This window comes from Astatotilapia calliptera, chromosome 11 (assembly GCF_964374335.1).
Source record: "Astatotilapia calliptera chromosome 11, fAstCal68.1, whole genome shotgun sequence".
Lineage (NCBI taxonomy): Eukaryota > Metazoa > Chordata > Actinopteri > Cichliformes > Cichlidae > Astatotilapia > Astatotilapia calliptera.
In genome coordinates this window covers 6,620,751-6,625,882 of record NC_137432.1, presented here as the reverse complement: position 1 = coordinate 6,625,882, position 5,132 = coordinate 6,620,751, and the positions used below count along the sequence as shown (strand labels likewise).

General features: G+C 41.0%; 1 long non-coding RNA gene across 1 annotated transcript; it reads right to left on the bottom strand.

Annotated features, from left to right (window-relative positions):
* Positions 1-3,096: 3,096 nt before the first annotated feature.
* Positions 3,097-4,712, bottom strand: LOC145431736 (uncharacterized). Its single transcript, XR_013912016.1, has 2 exons — positions 3,672-4,712; positions 3,097-3,591 (listed from the first exon to the last, which is right to left on the bottom strand). It is a non-coding gene; the product is annotated as an uncharacterized LOC145431736 (long non-coding RNA).
* Between the last annotated feature and the right edge of the window lie 420 nt (positions 4,713-5,132).

Sequence of the window (5,132 nt, the reverse complement as noted above, 5' to 3'; positions counted from 1 at the left end):
TTAATTTTTTGAATGAATGTAAAAAACACTTTAAACCTAAACAAGTGAAGTAAGACATTTCTTCTTCTTCTTCTTCTTCTTCTTCTTCTTCTTCTTCTTCTCCTTCTTCTTCTTCTTCTTGACAAACTTTCATTTCCAGGCTTCTTCAACCCAACACAAGTAAGACAAAAACCCTCATTGAACACAAGATGTCATCCTCAACCTTCCTCAAGATTAACACAGTACATCAGCCACAGCCCTGGCAGGGGTCATTTCTAACAGAAGCCGTAATTATCTGCGCCTGCTGACGAACTGGACCATCATCTTGGCCTGTCAGATCTCACAGCATCTAGATCTACTTGAATAAATGTTCATCAGATTACTGTAAATTTAAAAAGAGATACTCTTCTGAAAAGCTATGCATTAAGCTGTAAAAACTAATCTAATTTTAACATTTATCTTATCATGACAAATTAATGCTTTCAATTTTTTTTGTCATCAACAATTTTTATTTATTTCATTTTAAACTTCAACAACAGAACTTAAGGATAACTATACAAATAAATAGTTTAAAAAACAAAAAAACAAAAACAAACAAAACACAACAACAAAACACAACAACAACAAAAAACCAAAACAAAGGAAGTTATCCTATTCTTTCTTCGCACACCAATCCCCACACCACCACTCTGTCATTACTCCTCTGTTCTTCAAGTTACAGAAAGCTTGTAAAGGGGGACCAAATACAATCATATTGATGCAATTTGTCTAATAAACCATAAGTCACTTTTTCGTAAGACGCCAACTTAGCCATTGTCTTTAACCACTCTTCATAGGGAGGGGGGATTCTTTTTCCGCCAATGTCTTAGCAGGACCCGTTTGGCTGTAGTAAGAGCCAGAATAATCCATCTTTTTGTATAACTGGAAAAATCTCCATCAGAAAGTTCTGCTTTCAAATTTTTCATTTAAATCTGCTTGTGATTTAAAAGTGAAAAGTACACTGCCCATAAATATAAGCAGTGTTTTGTATTTGTTTGTTTTTTTGTAGCTGACTGTTCTTATGATTGTGGCCTTGTTACTGAAGATTTTATAATGTTGTCTTGATAAATCATTTGTGCAGAACTTTTAAAATGTTGAGTCTTTAAATTTGGTGCAGTCTGTGTTTGGTCCTGCTCATAAACACACTGGATCTTGTCCTCTCATACAGTTTGGTATGCCCGTGTCAAACCTAGAGATTTGTGACACTATGTTCTCTGATCATATGTCTGTATCATATGAGGTTGGGTTGTCTTGTGCTATACTTACAAACCCGTGTTCGGCGCTGTCGGATGTTCAACCCTTTCACTGCTGATCAGTTCTCTGTTGTTTTTGATCTATTCTGTGGTGACTCTGTGAATCCAGAGGAGCTTAGTGCCTGGTTCACTTCCTCCTGCAAAACCATCTTAGACTCTGTGGTGCCACTAAAAATTAAACAACCAAAAGCTAGATCTGATAAACCTGGTTCAATGACGGGAGTGCCAAAGAGCTGAACGAAGGCAGAAGAAGGACAAGCTGCAGGTGTCCTTTCAAATCAAGATTGTTGGCGTCTGTATTAAATACCTTTAAACAGGCTAAAAGATGAGACAAAGATGACTGCAGCCAACTGTTATAACTCTCGCCTGCTGTTTAAAACTATTGACTACATTCTTAATGCCTTTATTTTGAAACCTCCCTTTTGTTATTGATAAGGTTGTCACCACCAGGGCCCTGTTTCAGGAAGCCGGTTTGGAAAACTCAGAGTGAAAAACGACACTCACGGTTGAGTAACCCCGAACTGTCCAACTCGGAATATTTGGTTTCAGAAAGGCTGATAACAATTAGTTCAGTCAACGCGGAGTTGCTTTAACCCCAAGTGAAGCGCGCGGACGAGGATACATAAAGCCCTGATAAGCGGAGCACAGATTAAGCGAGTCACCATGGAGACGGAGGGAAAGAAGGCACGGTCAATGTATTTCACAGCGCTTGAGGCCGAAATTCTGATGGCAGCATATGCCGATAACATGCAAATTCCGCGGAAAAAAAGTAACACAGCCACAGCTGCAAAAGAAAGGGAGCATGCATGGCAAAACATAGCCGACAGAGTCAATGCGTGAGTGTTAATATAAACATTGATCGAGGGATTTCCACCCATTTAACACGTTATTTTATCATATGTTATTTTATTTGTTATTTTATACATTTTATTTTTTGATGTGATGTGAGCGCAGGTGCAACCCAACAGGCCCCAAACGTTCCTGGCAGCAAGTAAAAATGAAATATAAAAATATAGTCCAAACAGGTAAGGTGTAATTGTATTATGAGCCATAGTGCTTGGTCTGTTTGTCCGATGTAAATCAATTGCAGTTAGAGGCTACATTAATTTTCTTTCTGTAAGCACTTATTGAAATTATCTGAGCACATTACAAGTACATATTTGCTTACTCTGTATGCTCAAATGTGGCCCGTTATAGCCAACAGAAAAAAAGCGGAGGCCCGAAAAACAGGTGGGGGTCCTCCACCACCACCACTCACAGAGGCTGAGCAGTTGGCCCTCAGCCAAAACAGTGGGCGCCCTGTGGCCGAAGGCATCTCTGCGGGGACATCCTCTGAGTCAATAACCCCGCAAGACACAAGTGGCTACATAGGGGGTAAATTCAAAATAATACATGATGTGCATACATCCTTTCTCCACAGTCACCTTTGCAGTGCTACTCATTCATTTGATAAACTCTTCACCATAATGGATTATTTTGTAGTGAAGTTATTTTCCTACTGATTTTGCCTTCCCTCAGCCTTGGTTGTCTTTGAGAGCATAATGACAATGAAGTGTAAGCTGAGTGCTATATGTTTGTTAATTGCCATTTGGTCCCTTGTAAGTTATAAGTGACCTGTATAAACCTCATATTCTATCAGTTGATGGTGATGGTGTACTGCATCTGGTGCAGCCTCCTGTTGAGCCAGACCAACATGCAGTTGTGAGTAATACTCCACAGATTATATGAGTTTACAGTAGAACAGCAATGTTGTCTATTTCTTTACTACAGGAAAATAATGAAGAAACATTGACAGCTGTTACAGAGGAGGAAGCAACAGAGACACTTTGTGAGGTTTACATCTTTTAATACTTTGTGTACAGGAAACACAGGCGACCAATAAAGCCAGTTGAACAAAAAATCTGTTTATTCTTCTTTCAACATGTTGAGGTGATGGGTCAAAAGAAATGATTGTGACATATGGTGTCTCTGACTGCGCTTCCATCTTGTATGTCCGTGGGAGGGTCAGGATGTTCATGGTTTGGATCACTGCTGATGTTTGGTTCAGAAGGACAGTGTTCTCCTCTAATTGTGGCAATGTTGTGAAGAATCACACATGCCACAATAATGTCACATGCCCTTTCTGGGGTGACCCTGAGTCTTTGAAGGCACTGGAACCGGGCCTTAAACATTCCGATAGTCATTTCAATTCTGGCTCTTGTCCTGCAATTAGCCAGATTATATCGCTGCTGTGGGCCCGGTTCAGGGTCAGAGTAAGGGGTAAGCAAATAGGGTAAACATGGATACCCCCTATCACCAAGCAAGTAGCCAGTGAACTCTCCTAAGACAGAAGGATACACTTCAGTTCAAATGTCCCTGAAGCAATTGGTCTTTACATATTTTAAAGTATTCTCAACTCACCATGTCCAAATTTTGTGCTCAGTGTACATTCACGGAATATTTGTGAGTCATGGACAGAGCCTGGCCACTTGGCTTCCACATTTGTGATAATGTTGGCAGCATCACATATGATCTTCACAGTGCAGAGAACACAAATTAGCATCCATTACTATAATGAAATAATTTGTTAGTTTGACATGCTACAGGGAACTATGTACCTGTACATTAATGCTGTGGAAAGACTTCCTGTTCACATAGTCTCCTTCATTTACTGAAGGAGCAATGATTGGAATGTGAGTGCCATCTGTACAGCCAATCACGCCTGGGAACCGTGAAAATAAATGTGCAATTTAAGTAGTAGTCCAAGTATCACCACATCATGAATTAAGTTTTGGTCATCCTGATACCTGCAATTTTGTGGCATCCCTCTTTGATAAATCTTGTGGGTCTGTGACCGGGGAACACCACAGACGAGTACAGGAGACGTTTCAGTGCAACTGTAACATTCCTGACTGCCCGACAGACGGTAGCCTTGGAAACGTGCTCAGCGTCACCAATATTATACAGAAAGCTCCCGTTTGCAAGAAACCGAAGTGCAATACAAATAATATGCAATGAACTGAGAGCATGTCCGCGATGTGTCACATGCGTAATATATGGCCTGAGGATGTTATCCAAATAAATTATAGATTGTGCTGAGAAACGGTAACGTTCGCACAGAAAATCATCAGGAAATGATAAAATGTCCAAACGCGCTCTGATCACTCTCTCCCGGCGGAGAGCTCTGCGGAGAATTTGGGCTTCACGATCTACTGGCTCTTCAAGGAAGTGGCACGCCATGTCCGACACTTCCTACTGTCAGGTTTCCGACAAAGGGGCGGAGACAGTCAGGGTTAGTTGTAGTAAACCTGCTAGGGGGCAGGTTAGCTTCACGGAGTGTGTCGTCATAGTGACTCACTCAGGCTGCAGCTGAACTCGCTTTGTGAAACCGAAAACCCAGAGTTTTCGTTAACTCAGGGTATACTTACTCAGTTTTTCCACTAAACCGGCTTCCTGAAACAGGGCCCAGGGCTCTCATTTCAACCCCTGTTTTTGACTTCTAAGCCTCGGTCCCTTGTTCTGCTGTTTTTAACCAGTTTGAGCCTGTGTCTCTGTGTTCTTAGAGGATGTGGTTCATCACATTAAGCCCTCAGGTCCTCTGCATGATGCTGTTCCTCCTTAATTTTTAAAGAGGTTTTTCCCAGTATAGGGCAGTCAGTTTTTGCCATCATTAATAGTAGTCAGTCTTCTGGTGTAGTCCCTGGAAACTTAGAAACTGCAGTTGTGCAACGTTCAATTAAGAGATCTGATCTTGATCAAACTGTGTTAGCTAATTTTAGGCCTATCACTAAGCTGTCGTTACTTTTCCAAAAGATTGTTCATTATATTCAGTTGAAGTCTTTTTTGGAAAAGCAAGATATCTTGGGTCATAATCCCCCCCCC